This window comes from Capricornis sumatraensis, chromosome X (genome assembly GCF_032405125.1).
Source record: "Capricornis sumatraensis isolate serow.1 chromosome X, serow.2, whole genome shotgun sequence".
NCBI classification, from domain to species: domain Eukaryota; kingdom Metazoa; phylum Chordata; class Mammalia; order Artiodactyla; family Bovidae; genus Capricornis; species Capricornis sumatraensis.
The window spans coordinates 38,213,465-38,229,745 of NC_091092.1; the positions used below are offsets into that span (position 1 = coordinate 38,213,465).

General features: G+C 41.5%; 1 pseudogene; it reads left to right on the plus strand.

Annotated features, from left to right (window-relative positions):
* Positions 1-1,583: 1,583 nt before the first annotated feature.
* LOC138071378 (RNA-binding motif protein, X-linked 2-like) lies at positions 1,584-13,073 on the plus strand (annotated as a pseudogene).
* The last annotated feature ends 3,208 nt before the right edge of the window (positions 13,074-16,281 follow it).

The window sequence follows — 16,281 nt, forward strand, 5'->3', positions numbered from 1 at the left end:
TGTCTAAGAGGAGGACCAGAGTTTGCCATCCCAGGTGTCTATTATTTGGTTGGTCTTACTCTCCTCTTTTGCTTCAGCTTCCTTTTGAACTCTGACGACCAAGGCCTAGGTATTGCTCCAATTCTCTCATTTCATAGTTGCTGAAAGAATTCAGCCAGATAATGCTGCAAGCTAGTTAACCACTTTGCAGTGACTACTTCAATCCTACAACTAGGCAACCTAAGGTTTCTAGGAGCAGATAAAACCCCTATGCAATCTGTCACTGTTTAGTTGTCATTGCCAATGTAATTCTACCAAGTTAATGAATAGCTGGGTTGGAGTGGGGGAAGGGAAGAGACACAGAATGAATGAAGACAAACTGTCATTTATGGGCAGATTCTGTTCTGCTTCTTAGCAAGACATTGGGTACATGGTGAACCATTGAGGGCACAGTTGTCATCATCACCATCATCATCAAAGTACTTTTACAAAGTGCCTAGTTTCAGGGGTTCTGAGCTAGGCCTACACAGAGAACTACACAGCTCTGGAATTTCACTTTTAGACCATGCATGGTCTAAGACCAGATACTGATGTGAACATGTGCAAGATGGATTTAAATCCTCAATATGGTTTATTTACACATTATATGTCACCACCTCTTCTATAGGTTCCTGATTATTTCTGGAGTGAAATTTATAAAGCAGATATATCCTGTATGCTCAATGATATTATCAGCTCTTTTAAGGCAAAGAACCCAACCTTACAATTCTGTCTACAGACTTGCTGTACAGAACATATATAGATGCTCAGTATGGATTCATAAATCAACCAGACCTGACGGGTAGACAGAGTACCTTTCAAACCATTAATATTCAACTCCCTTTGAACCTCAGTTTCTTCTATAAAATGGAGAGAATAATTGTATCACAGACATCACAGGGCTGTTGTGAGGATAGAAAGCCAATGCATATAAATTGATTAGCACACAATTTAGTATTGTCTGCTCAACTGTTAGCTATTAATTTAACAATACTTACTTCTACCTCCCGTAGGAGACTGGAAAAGGGGTAGCAGCTTTTCACACAAATCTGGGTATGCAATTCAGCCTACGGCGATATACTTGTCAGTTGCCTACGCATTGGGATTTGAGAGAAAAAATAAAAAGATTCACCCTCTCAGATATCTTCTTTACTCTTCCGCCGTCACTCTTGAACAAGGATGCTTTGTTGGGGGTGCGCGTGTGAGTTACTGACTGAGAGCGAAGGCTACGACTTAAGTCGCCGTATCAGGCACTTTTTCAGTCTTAATTCGCAGCTAAGCTAATCAATGCCAGGTGTCGTCCAGGAGCTAGGAGTCCTGTAACAGACCAGGCTCGCAACCTTGCCCAATTTTTCGGAGGAACGTACGAATGGACCAGAGAAAAATTCTGTGATTAAAGAGTCAGTACCGCCGAACAAGGAAAGCCGCTTCCAGCTCTAGTGCTCAGGCGCTACGCCCCCGGCGCTCCAGCGCTCTTCCGGCGCGGCGCAAGCTCCGCGGCAACCAATGGGCGCGAGGCGCCGGGACCGCGCACGCGTCTTGCGGCTTCTCCGGGAAGTTGCTTCCTAGGTTCTGAGTCTGCAGCCGCGGAGATGAAGTAAGGCTTCAACTGTCCTCTGAGACAGGTCGGAGGAACTGGTGTCTGGGGGCAGCCCACCGGGGCTGAGGTGGTAGAGCATCTGCGGGGCTGACGGGCGGGAGAGGCGGGGAGTCTAGAAAATTAGTCTCTCGGTTTTGTTGTTTTCCCTCAGGCCGGGGCGCGCTTACATGTCCGCGTTTCCTTCCGGTTTAGCCCTTTAACTAAAGTGAAGCTGATTAATGAGCTGAGTGAGCGTGAGGTCCAACTGGGGGTGGCGGAGACGGTGTCTTGGCACAACGAGTACAAGGACAGCGCTTGGATCTTCCTGGGTGAGGCCCACGTTTTCCTCTCGTAGGGCTCCTCCTCCTCTCCTGCCCTGCTTCCTAACATTTCAGCGTTCCCGCCTTTCATTCCTCCCGACATTCACCACCCACATTTATTCCCTTCCGCTGTCTCTCTGTAAATACGTTTTCCTTGTCTGTTTTCTCCCCATTTCTAGTTTGCTCTCTCTGCCAAGTCAGTGCTCATAATAGGTATTGCCAGCCGTTCACTGTGCTGAGAATCGTGCCACTTGGTTTCTCAGAGACCGTTACTATCATCCCCCCGTCCCTCCCCATTTACACAACTAAAGAAACAGGTGCAGAGAAGTTAATGACTTCAGGTCACATAGTTTAGGAAGTGGAACAGCCAGAACTATGGCACTCTGAAACTCATGGTCTTAGCCCCTATCTCATATTACTCCCAACTCCCTCCCCTTTTCATTCTCCTTCCCTCAGAGTTTATTTCCCTCATCTAATTATCTCCTGCCTTCTATCCGTGGCTGTATCACCATCTCTATATTCACTTTGTGTCATATACGGTAATTTGACAATTTATTCAAAGAGATTATTGCACCAGACATTGTGTTAAGCATTTTATTTCCATTTATTTAACTATTATAACAATTCTGTGAAGTTAGAACTGTAATATCCCCATTCTATTGATGAGGAAGGAAACATTTGCAGGGAAATTTATTTCCTATGAAATGCTTAACAATTGACTTTATAATCCTTAGTCTTTGTGAGGTGGGGTTAATATTTGCATATTTAAACTGATTTTGGACCTTAGCTGAGAATTTGCAGATAGAGAGCACATGAGTTCAAGATATGTTTTTGGAAGCCAAGTTTTGTGCTGAAAACTATCTGCTTTGTCCAGAAGATTTTGGGTGTGAGGGGGATTAGTTTGGTTAGAGGTGACCCCAGCTTTTCCACTCAAAGTTAATCACTCCTTTTTCTGTATTACTGCTGCATTTTCTGTGTGCGTCTGTCATTGCATTAGACTAGGTTCTTTGAGGGAAGGCCCTGTTGATTATTCTGATTTGCATCCCAGTGCCTGGCCTAGTGCATGGCGTGGTACATAGTAGACACTTGGTAAGTGTTTGCTGAACTGAAATGTGTTTTTCTTTTTGAGGGTGACTTCCTTATGAACTGACTGAAGGGGACATCATTTGTGTGTTCTCACAGTAAGTCACCTTTTTTTCTTCTTTTTAGTAAGTCATTTTTTTATTTCTTACCTTCTGGGTCATCAGAGTAGTTTGCTTTCATAATGCATTTTATGGCATCACAAAAGCCCATTTATTTTAACTCTAGACTGACTGGCCTCCCTGATGGGGATGCCTGAAGCTTCTGTTCTGGTCTAGATCAGTCCCAGGACATGGTTCTGGAACTCTCCAATGTGCCAAATCCAAGAAGTTGGTTGATATAGGAGCCTGTCTTGGAGATTCTGGTCTATTTTTATTGTCTTTTCACTGAAGCCTACACTGGAACAGGCTGGAACTCCTAGGAAGGTACTCTGTTAGCCCATCTCCTTGGCCTCTTATAAACTAGGGGTAACTCATGATCATGGGGCCATTCTGGGCCCACACCTGTGTGGCACTGTAGGATTAGGGCAAAGCACAGAGGAACTGGGAAAAAAGCAAGAGGTTTAGGCAGTAGTTTTTTTCGTTGTTGTTGTTTGTTTCTAGTTGAGTGTAAGGTTAGTGAGCAGAACTAGTCTTTTTAACTGGAGACTGAGAATCACTGGCTGATGAGGGATAAGAATGAATAGGAGAATCTTATATTCTTCATTCTGCTACGGGATGATAGCAGCAGCACTAGGTGGGAGAGAGTCTTGGCAGCTCACACTAGTAGTGGCAGCTGGTAGGAGAGGGGTTGGGTACAACCCCAAAGCTACACAGAGTAATTAGGTGGCAGAAGGCCTTGGCAGCTCAGAGCAGCAGAGAGCCATGACCCCTGGACTGTGGAGTTCTCAGGCAGAGAACCATGATAAAAGAGGTTGGGCAAGCAGACAGTGGCTGGCACACCCTGGCAGAGGCATTGCCATGGCAGGGAATGGTTGGACCATCCAGTGGGCAGAGGTCCCTGGCTGATTGGTTGGGCCATATATAGGACAGAAGGCCGTGGGAAAGAAATTGGGCAAGAAAAAGGCCATGGTAGAGGGCCCTGGCAGGGCCTAAGGCTACTTTTTCCAACTCTTGGGTATTGGGAAGTTCACAGTAGGTACAGCCTATAACTTCCACGCCTTTGTGGTAGCTCTGCCTAGTCCAGTCTTCCACCTGGGAGCTGTTTTTGTCTTATTTGCATTGAGTGATGATCACTAGTGTGTGTGTTTATTCCAGTTCTTTGTTTTGGCTCTACACATTGTTCTCCATGAAGATTGCCTGTGTCACTGATAACAGTGACTTTCAAAAAATATTTTGTTTTCTGATTATCAGAGTAATGTATAGTTGTAGAACATTTGGGAAAAAGAAAAAAGTATGGAGAATAAAATAAGAATGTACTTTAAGGAAAAAATGTTAACATCTTTGTGTATTTATTGTCTTCTTTTCAGTGTTGGGCATTATTTCCAATATTTTGCTGTTATGAATTATACTTCAGTGTACATTGTGATATATACATCTTTGTATGCCTCCCTGATGGTTTCCTTCATGAAATTAATTTATAAACATTGTTAAATTACTCTGAAAAGGTTGTATCAGGTTTCACTCTGACTGGAATGCTCATTTTCCTGAATAATGGTTATTTAGAAAATACTGCCATATGACTTCTCATTATTATTTTACTTTGCCTTTATTTCATCATCAGAGAGGTTGAACATCTTTTCATAGATTTATCTTTTTCTTTGTAAATTGTCTATTAAGATCATTTGCCTGTTTTTTCCCTGTTAGTGTGTTCCTCATTTTCTTACTGATTTTACAAGAGCCCTTCATGTAGTAAGGATATTAACTTATTGTTTTTAACACTTTATCATGTATTGTATTGCTGTGGACTTATTTTTTTAATTTGATGTGTTATACTACATTGCCATTATTATTATTTCTTGATGCTCAAACTGTCCCAGTTTGGTCTGTAGTTATCCTGTCAAGCCAGCTCCTGTATTCTTTTTTCTTTTACTTTTTATTTTGAAATACTTGAAATAATTTCTGGGTTAAAACAGGAAAGTTGTGAAATAGAATGAAGAATACCTATATCCCCTTTACTGGTCCCCAGATGTTAGCATTTTATCACATTTGCTTTATTATTTCTCTCCACCTATATGCATATTATTTTTTTTTTCTGAACCATTTGGGGGTCAATTGCAGACATGATGCACATTTACCTCTAAATTCTTCAGTGTGTATTTCCCAAAATACTGGGACATTTAACTTCAGGATAGTGATCAAATTCAGGAAATCAACACTGTTACACTGTTATCTAATCTATAGACTTTTATTTGACTTCCGGTTGTCCTGATAATGTCCTTTATAGCAAAAGGAAAAAAAATGGCTTTCTAGCCTTAATCTGTGATGTAAATTGCAGACACTTTCTCCTAGTTTGTCATTTGACTTTGTTTATTGTGATTTTTTTCTTTTCTTTTTTTAAATATAAATTTATTTATTTTAATTGGAGGTTAGTTACTTTACAATATTGTATTGATTTTGCCATACATCAACATGAATCCACCTCAGGTATACACTTGTTCCCCATTCTGAACCCTCCACCCTCCTCCCTCCCCATAGTATCCCTCTGGGTCGACCCAGTGCACCAGCCCCAAGCATCCAGTATCATGCATCGAACCTGGACTGGCGATTCGTTTCATATATGTTATTGCTTTGGAACTCTGTGAAAGAGGGAAAGGGTGGGATGATTTGGGAGAATGGCAGTGATTTTTTTTTCTTTGCAAAATTATTATTTTTAAATATTTATGTGTTCATTTATTCATATGTTTAAATGATCTTATGGTAACATTGACTTTTTAGGGGATGTACAGTCCTATGAGATTTTTTTTTAATACTTGTAGATTTGTGTAATCACCCTCACAATTAGGATGAAGGACAATTCCATCATCCCCCTAACTCCTTCATGCTGTCCCTGTATAGTCTGTCCTCTAATTGCTGGAGAAGGCAATGGCACCCCACTCCAGTACTCTTGCCTGGAGAATCCCAGGGACGGCAGAGCCTGGTAGGCTGCAGTCCATGGAATCGCTGAGAGTCAGACACGACTGAGTGACTTTATTTCACTTTTCACTTTCGTGCATTGGAGAAGGAAATGGCAACCCACTCCAGTGTTCTTGCCTGGATAATCCCAGGGACGGCGGAGCCTGGTGGGCTGCCGTCTATGAGGTCGCACAGAGTCGGACATGACTGAAGCAACTTAGCAGCAGCGGTGGTCAAATTTATCAGTCTTTTATTGCTTCTGGATTTGAGTCATAATTGAAAGTATTTCTCCCCACCCATCCACGTTCTCTTCTAATACTTGTATGGTTTCAATTTTATGCATTGAAATCTCTGATCCATTTAGAGTTATTCTGATGTGTAGTGTGAGATATGGACCCAATTTCATATTTTTTCAAATGGCTATCTAGTTGTCCCAACAGCATTTATTTAAAACTCCATATTTTCCCCCAGCAAATTGGAGTGTCACCCTTATACAGAAGTATTAACTTGGGAGGTGATTTTGATATCTTTATAATGTTGAGTCATCTTATGCAAGAAAAAGAGGTGTCTTTATATTTATTGAAAACTGTTTGTGTCTTTCAGTAGTTTTTAAGAGTTTTCTTTGCATAGACCCTGTACATTGCTTGTTGTTAAATTTATTTCTAAGTATTTTATCTTTTTGTTGTTGCTGTTGCAAATGGGGCTCCTCTTTCCTTATATCTTATGATTATTGTTTGTAAGAGGGTAGTTTATTTTTGTTGTCTTTATATCCTGTTATCCTACAGATATGTTATATTGTTTGTTTTTATCATTGTTTATCATTGCTTCTCTTGGGTTTTCTATATATATCATCATATATAATCTTCATACAGAGATAGCTTTACTTTTTCATTTTTTAATTAATTTTAAAAATTAGAGTATAGTTGATTTACAGTGTTGTATTAGTTTCTGCTGTGCAGCAAAATGAGTCAGTTATACATACACATATATTTACTCTTTTTTTATCTGTTTTCTCCTGTCTAATTGCATGGGCCAATACCAACAATATTAAATTGAATGCCAACAATATTAAATTGAATACCATAGTTGAATCATTTCTAGTGTTTTCTTTTAAGTAAGATGCTAGATTTTGGGCTGAGGTATATGTATGATCATATTATAACATGTCCATCAGTTACTATTGTATTTTTATGACTGTAGTTTTAAATTTATGAAGCTTTAACTTTTCTGGAATTAATTTTTATGTAATGAGTAAGGTAGAATTTTTTCTATTTTCTTTTTCATTAAATTATGTCTTTATTAACTTCCACCTACCTTCCTTAGATTTACTCTCCCCTACTCCCCCGTGGCTTGTGTAATCTTAGTTCCCTGACCAGGGTTTGAACCTGGACTCTGGCAGTGAAAGCACCAAGTCCTGACCACTGTGACTGCCAGGGAATTCCCCTTTTCTTTTTTTTTTTTTTTTTTCCCTTTTTTAACAATAAAATTCTTTAATGTCACAGATTTTCCTGAGTGTGGTTTTAGCCACATCCTGTAAGTTTTGGTGGGCTTCCCTAGTAGCTCAGACGATAAAGGATCTGCCTGCAATGCAGAAGACCTGGGTTCAATCCCTGGTTCAGGAAGATCCCCTGGAGAAGGAAATGGCAACCCACTCCAGTATTCTTGCATTGAGAATTCCATGGACAGAGGAGCCTGGCGGACTATAGTGCATGGGGTTGCAAAGAGTCAGACAAGACTGAGCAATTAACACACACAAACACTAAGTTTTGGTATATATTCCCATTTTTGTTTTCTAAATAGTGTACCATAATTTCTTTATTTTATTTCACTTTCTCTTTCATCCAGTAGTTAGCCTGGAGAATAGGTTTCAAGTTCTAGTTAGGGCATTTTTTGTTTTGAAATTATTGTTCCCAGCTGTTTCACATTATGATTAGAGAATATGGTCTGTGCTGTTTTTGGAGATGATTGAGGTTTACTTTGAGATCTAGTCTACCGTCAGTTTTGATATGTGTTTCATGGATTCTTGAGAAGAAACTCTTTTTTGTACAATCGAATATATCTGTATATCTACTGCTGCTGCTGCTGCTAAGTCGCTTCAGTCTTGTCCGACTCTGTGCGACCCCATAGACAGAAGCCCACTAGGCTCCCCCGTCCTTGGGATTCTCCAGGCAAGAACACTGGAGTGGGTTGCCATTTCCTTCTCCAATGCATGAAAGTGAAAAGTGAAAGGAAAGTCGCTCAGTCGTGTCCGACTCTTCGCGACCCCATGGACTACAGCCTACCAGGCTCCTCCGTCCATGGGATTTTCCAGGCAAGAGTACTGGAATGGGGTGCCATTGCCTTCTCCGGTATATCTACTAGTCTGATGTTATTAATTTTAACAATGTAATTGTTATATTATTAAGTATATGTTTATTTGTAGTTATATAATTTTTTATTAATTCCTCTGACTTATTTTTCTCAATTTTATGTGTTGTGAACTCAAAGTGGCGTGTTAAAATCTCTAATAACTTTCACTCTTAGTTGCTCTTTGTATTTTTAATCAAAATTTTGGATGTGTTAATTTATGTATAAAATTTCATGACTTATGTATTAGGACCTTTTTCTGTGTAAAAGAGCCCTCTTATTCACATTTAAATTTTTTTTTGGTTGGCCTTGAATTCATCTTTGATCTTAATACTACCACCCATTTTTTAAATTAGGTGTTCTTGATATATCTTTTTCTGACTTTTAATTTTTAACCTTTCTTTGTCATCTTGTTCTCAGTGTGTCTCCTGTACAGATTATATTATTTGAATTTTGTTTTATCATCCAATCTGAAAATTTTTACATTTTAAATCAATAGTATCTTACTCTTTTATAAATTAAATAGATATGGGGAGATTGTTAACATTAATCTGGTACAGGACAAGAAGACTGGGAAATTCAAAGGATTCTGTTTCCTCTGCTATGAAGACCAGAGGAGCACAGTTCTGGCTGTTGACAGTTTTAATGGGATCAAGGTGAGTATGCTTACTGAGCAGAATTTTTCCATTGTGTAGGGTTTCAGTTTCATTTCCCAGCTGATGACTACAGGCTCAAGAGCAGTACTGGTCAGCTGGGTTGCAGAGCCGTGGGGACATACTGACTGGGAAATGACCCCAGGAAATAATTCATTGGCTCATGACCCTGTCAACATGCATTTCTTTTCCCCATCTCTTAGCAAGCTATGTCCTCAGGAGCATAGGTACCATGACCCCCCACTTCCCTTCATCTTACACCCAACCAGGCATCTGTTTTTCACCTTTTCTTCCTCACACTCCACTCTCATTTATTCTGTATTGAAGAGCAAGGAGACTAGCAAACACTGCTGTTTCATGTGGTCCTGTATCAGGGAATTTGGGGTTCTATCATGGTTTTGTGGCTGAGGACCTAGCCATGTATGTCTCATATGTCTGTCTCATATGTCTCCATTGACTTAGCAGTACTGGGCCCTGAAAATTCTCTAGTTAAAATCTGATGACAAAGTCTATGAAAGTAACTCATTCTGAAGGTTTCTATCCTCTATTCTGTCTCCTCCACCCTTGTAAGTGAGACAGGGTGAGTGATGACATGAGAGTGAGACATGAAAAGGGGATGGGGCAAGTCAGGGCTATCTGTGCCCCACATGCTCCCTGTGCTCATTTAGGAAAAGCATTGCCATTGAATGAGCATTGTCACAGGCTGGAGGTGCGACTCTTGACTTGGAGAATTTGTCACTGATTGCACCAGCAGTGAAAGGAAGTCACCATAAAAGGTGACTTTATTCCACCTTTTATGGTGGAATGGGATAGGTGAAAGTACTCAGGCTTAGGGGTAAGAGTAAAAACTTGCTCTTGAATGGAACAGTAAAAGCCAGGCATTTCACAGTTCTGATGGCATTGCCTATAGAATAAGTCTGTATCTGCCCAAATGTTTTTGTTTTAAGTGAAGGTTTAATTTTTTGTTGTTCACCTGGAGAGTTGTGATTCGCAGTGATAGTATCAGCATGAGCCAGTGGTTCCAGTATGGTGGGGGTGGAGCAAGGAGTGATACCGGGGTCCAGCCCCGGTTGGATCCAGGGTATCCTCAGGGTGACAGCGTGGTGAGAGAGATATATAGATATAGAGAGAGATAAAAAAAATGTTGCAGTTAAGAAAATAGAGGAGAGAAAGAGGCTGATATTCCTTGGTTTATGCAGAAAGCCAATAAAGCCCCAGACAAGGGACTTGCACTGTTCATGTAGGCCACAGGTGCCCTCTTGAATAGTGGAAGGTGCCCCGCCTTGGGCACCCTCTCACGTGGGTCTTAGAAGCCCGGGCAGAGAAGTGAACTCAGAGGGCCCCTGTGCTCCAGGGAATTAGCCTGAAAGAGAAAGGAAGAACGACATGGGGAGGCCAAGCTTGTGCAAGACCCATAACTTTATTTTTAAAAGGAGCTTATATACCCTAAGTTGTACATAATGGAAGATGCAGAGTCATTCAGGGGCAGCAGTCCTGACCCTTATCGATACCAGGCTTTCTTTCTGCATACCTTTTCGTATACAAAAGGTCTCAGGTGATTTACATTATCTTCCGGCCAGGAGGCCTGTTAACATTTTATGGCTCTTTTCCTTGATAAATGTTAATCAACCAGAAAACTCATTTTCCCTTGAAGTGTTTTTTCTTTAATCTGCATCACCCTCAAAGTACTAAATAAAGTGACATTCCTGTAGAACAAAGGTGCAGTGGGTTAAAACAAAGAAAGTACTTAACTCAAAGATCTAATGTTGCTACTTGTTTTTTCTATATACCAACTATATTAATTAATGCACTCCTGGGTACACAACAAATAAAGGATATGAAAACTTGGCAGCAAGTATTGGTTCAACAATGAAATCCTTCACCAATACTATTCTAATAATTTTTAACTCCTCGAAAGGCTCTACATGCCTAGAATGCTTTAAGTTTCCCGTGCCTCTTGCAGTTGGGAGGCTGTAAACAATCACATGCGTAGTTGTAAAAGTCTGGATAAAGCTGTCAGGCAAGTTAGAAAGCTATCAGAGGAGTTTGAATTGAAACACTCCAATTACACCTAGGAGACTTACTAACTAGAGCTCTAAGTTAATTTTCTTCAGAGAAAGGTGGTCGGGGACAGCCCCCCGTTGGTAACAGTGGAGTTGGTGAAAAATAGCAGGACAGGCAAATTCTGGTTTTGGGATAGATGCTCGAGCAGGTCCAGGGGGTCCCTCGAGTCCTGACTTGCCTTTGCCTGTCAGGCCTCTTCCTCATGACCTTTGTCATGGGTGGGATCTCCCGTGCTGGCTCCCGGCAGAGTGAGGGCTTAAGAGAAAAGAAAGTAGTCCTTTCTAGATTCCTTACCCCCTCCCAGCTATTGTTCTGCTTTGGCCTCATCCAGTTGTGTTGAGAAAGCAGCTGTAGCATTGAGCTGAATTTTAGGAATTCCCTTTAGCTTCCAGGCTTTTTCACAGTGTGTTTCACTGTAAATTAATGTTACAGATGGAAGGTAATTCATGTTTGTGCATCTAAACTCTTGGAGTTTTCCATGCTGCTTATGCTTTGGGGCAGTACTTCCCAGGCTCTTTTCACTTCATGGCACACTTATAACATGGAGCTATTTATATAGAACTCTGGGATAAACTGATGAGGCTCCCAGGGTCTCCAGCTGCCCCAGGCTCTACCTGATGGCCCCCAGGGCTGAGCGAATGTGTAGGGATGTGTGCTGTGACACATCAATGGAGCAGGTCTGCTTTGGAGATTTTCTGAGAAACAGAATTAGCAAGAGGGTAATGGGAACGGTTCAAACCATGGATTTCTGCAGCTGGGTTCAAATAGATAGAAGGCTGTGTTTGGTAGCAAATAGCTATCTGCTAAAGCATTGCCTGTCTGTCTTAGATCAAAGGAAGAACTATCTGAGTGGATCATGTATCTAACTATCGATTTCCTGAGGACTCAGAAGAGATGGATGAGGTGACCAGAGAGCTGCAGGGGAGGGGCTGTGGGACTCATACTCCTCCACCAAGTTCATCTGAGGGCTCTGAAGATGACAAACCCACCAAAAAACACAAAAAAGGTAAATGGTTAAGGCCTATGAGAAGATTCTGGGTAGACTTAATGTTTGCTCTTCTTAGCCTTCACTGAGAGTTGATAGTCAGTTCTCAAGTGTGAAGGGGGCAGGTGTGGGCAACCATACTTTAACTGGGAAAGAAGAAGTATCAGCAGAAGACTAATGCTGTGGGCTAAATTCTGGCCACCAAAATGCATATATTGAAGTCCTAACCCTCTGGTACCTAACAATGTGACTGTTTGGAGGTAGGGTCTTTAGAGAGAGAATTAAGAGCTGGAGTTGCCTTATACAGCAACCTGACATATTAAGGGTGACAGACATCCAGCTTGGATTCTTGGAGGCACTTTTCTAGAAGTAGAGACTGTGAGTGTTTCATGCTGCTGCTAAGCATGCTTTCCTTTTGTATATCCTCCATCTTTTCCATCTTCTTTTTCTTACTGATTGTGCCCCTCTTTTCCTCCAGACAAGAAGGAAAAAAAGAAAAAAAGAAGACTGGCTGGGAGGTACAGGCAAAGCAGCCAGCCTCCTCTTCACTGCCCAGAAGCAAGATGATAAAGAAAAAGGATGACACTGGCTCTAAAATACACAGTGGCAAGCACTCAGAGAAGGCAGAGAAGGGTCAGAAGTCAGAGTCCAGGGAGGTGCGGAAGTCCCACCCCAGTTCCCCTGAGGTCAGGACGACCTGCCGTGGTGGAACGGAGGACTGAGAGAGGGAGCCAAGAAAGGAGAAGTCCAAGCATGAACACAAGTCATCAAGCAGGAGGGAAGAGAGAGAAGACGGGCACAGGGAGAGAGATGGGTCGAAGCTCAGACATACATTCCAGACGGCATGACGGGCACTCTGAGGGGCGTAGTCACAGGAGTAGAAGTAGGAGCCGAGATAAATCCCACCGGCACAGAAGGTCCCAGCACTCCCGAGACTGGGAATCCTCTAATCCCAGGGAGCGCAGGCATCACTGATGCTGCAGCCTGTTCAGCTATTCAGCACGGTAGAATTAAAAATGAACTGTATTTTTCAAATACAATGAAATTCAGTTATTCTTTTACTGTATTTACATGTAAAGTCTGAGAATGAATTCTTTTGATCCCTTGAGTATAATCATCATCAAGAGAGCTGTAGTTTTTAACAGCTAAATGTCCTGGATTTTTGAGCAGAATCCATTGTCCTTGGGAATATACTTGATACTTTTGATACTTCCCAGAGCATGTACCTAAATCTGGGTTCATAAATATGGCCATTGAATTCATGACCCCAATATATGATGAAATGGCCAGGAAGGGGAAATATCAGACAGTTCTAGAATTCTAGTCTTTGTGCAACATGCTAAGAACCTTTCCAGTTGGCAGCTATAACCACTGAGCAGAGAAGTGTGGCTTAACTAGGTTCAGACAGGTTGCTATGAATGTGATAAGGATTCTTAACATCAGCCTGCTCCTTCCTTATTTTTGCCTACCTGCCTCCTGTTTTTTGAAACTGTAGACATCTTTTTTTTTCAATTCTGCTGTTTTTGTTTTGGTTGATATGTCTACATTTTTTCCTTATAACTTATTTATTTTATTGAGAAGAAATTCACATGAAATTAACCATTTAAAAAATATTTATTTTTTAATTTAAGGGTAATTGCTTTACAGAATTCTGTTTTCTGTCAAACAGCATGAATCAGCCATAGGTGTACATATGTCCCCTCCCTCTTGAGCCTCCCATCTCCCTCCCCATCCCACCCCTCTAGGTTGATACAGAGCCCCTCTGAGTTCCCTGAGACATAACAGTAAATTCCCAATGGTTATCTATTTTACATATGTTATTGAAAGTTTCCATATTACTCTCCATACATCTCACCCTCTCCTCCCCTCTCGCTGTGTCCATAAGTCTGTTTTCTATGTTTTTCCATGTCTGCCTTGCAAATTCATCAGTACCATCTTTCTAGATTCTGTATATACGTGTTAGTATACAATATTTATCTTGAAATTAACCATTTTAAAGGGAACATTCAGTGCAGTTTGGTACATTGACAGTGTTATAAAACCACCAACCCTATCTAGTTCCAAAATATTTTCATCACACCAAAATGAAACCCTGTATACCCATTAAGCAGCTCCTCCCCATCCCCTCGTCCTCCTTGTCCCTGGCAACTACCAATCTGCTTTCAGTTCCTGTAGATTTACCTATTCTGGACATTTCATGTAGTGGAATTGTACATGTGGCCTTTTGTGTTTGGTGCCTTTCACTTAGTATAATATTTTTGAGGTGCATCCATATTGTATCAGTGAAAATGTTAGTCATGTCCAACTCTGTGATCCCATGGACTTTAGCCTTCCAGGCTCCTCTGTCCATGGAATTCTCCAGGCAAGAATATTGGAGTGGGTAGCCATTCCCTTCTCCAGACACCTCATTCGTTTTTATCGATAATGTCCGATTGTATGGATGGATATTCCATGTTTTGTTTGCCACTCCTGAATGGATAGACGTGTGGGTTGTTTCTACCTTTTGGCTAGCCAGGTATACCAACCTGCTTCTGTGCTTAGTCTGCTTTTCGAGTAGCTGCTCTTGGTGAGGTGGGAACACTTTGTCAGCTCCATTGCATATCTGTGTGTTCTGATGGGTAGTTCTTTCTCATTTTGAGTTTTCTTTTTATTTATTTATTTTATTCTACTTATTTATTTAATCAATCCTTTATGAATTTGATAGGAACAGTCCACAAAACTTTAATACCTCTGCTGAATTATTAAAATAGGATTTCTGACACTGTAAAACAGAGGACTAGAGCTTTAATAGTGAATGTGCTAAGTTAAATCAACTGGTGTGTTTGTATGGGTCCTAGATGAGATGTGCACCTAGATTGGTGGTTGGGATGTCCATAAAGGAGAGTGGGGAGGGAGCTGGTGGAGATTGGGAAAGCTGTCAGACTATGACGTGTGTCTAACTTCTGGAGAAGAAAGGGAGGGACAGAAGGAAGTTACATAGGAAAAGTCTTAAGACTGCAGTGGAGCTCTAAGACTATTTCAGCAAGACCAGTGGTGAGCCCTTGATCAAGAGTCACCTGTCAGAGGAGTCCCAGTGGATGAGCCTTGGTAAATAGGCATCCTTGCTGCTGGACCTCCGTCAGCCACTGTGACCACTCTGCTCGTGTCCATCATACCAGTTGTGTAGTAACTAACGAAGGCCCCTGCACCTGGCTGAGTCGTGTCTGCCTGGTGGTTCAGTGCCTCTTCCATAACAGATGTTTTCTGGTAGTGGTTAACATATGATGCAGAAATCTTCACACTTTGCATGCTCCCATGTGTCAGTCCATGGCCTTTGCATCAGATTGCCTTGTCTCTGATCTTCCAGCCCTTTTCCTTCTAGGCTTCCAATTGGATGGTCAGGCCATTGGCCACTTCCAGGAGTCTTATGTATTCAATAAACGGTCTCACTTTGGGCCACTTTTTCCACACCAAGTCAAGTGCCCTGCTTGTTGTTCCATCCACTGGAAAAATGTTCCTTTTCCCCCATGAACGTATCTGCAGTTATATAGATACCACCCATTTTCGTTTTGTACTTAGATATTGAGTGCTGGCCCATCTGTAAACCAGGCTCAAGCTGTTTCCTCCTTCAGCTGGTCATCCCCATATGGCCAGAGGTGCAGAGTTACCAGAGAGCCTACCACTGTCTGCATCATTCAGGTGTTTAATAGCAGTGCTGACCTACTGCATCTCCATGGAATATGTATTTGATTTATGTATCAATTAGGGCTTTTTCAGAGAAACAGGGTATACATATATGTATGTATATATATATATCTGCATATGCCATATATATTTTGCATCCAGTATTCAAATGTCTGGCTATTCTTGCCCCAGTGTACATACACCCAAATGAATGGCTTTAGGTCCCTTCATTAGTTAGTGCTGGGAGAAGCATTACATGGCATTGTCCTTCCTTCTAGAGGCCCAGCTACCTCTTCTAGATCTGAAGATGGGCTGATGTCTGGAAATTGAGCAAGTAATTTGGACTTTTGATTGGGGAGAACCTCCCTCGGCCCCCTGTTTCTCCACTTTTGCCTTTTTCAGCTTGTAGACCTTGAGTGATAACCCTTGGTGGCTCTCTGAATTGCTTCTAAGGACACCATGGTCCATTTGCACCATTTCCATGAGTCCATGTGGGTGAAGCCTGTAGGCTGCCCTTCTG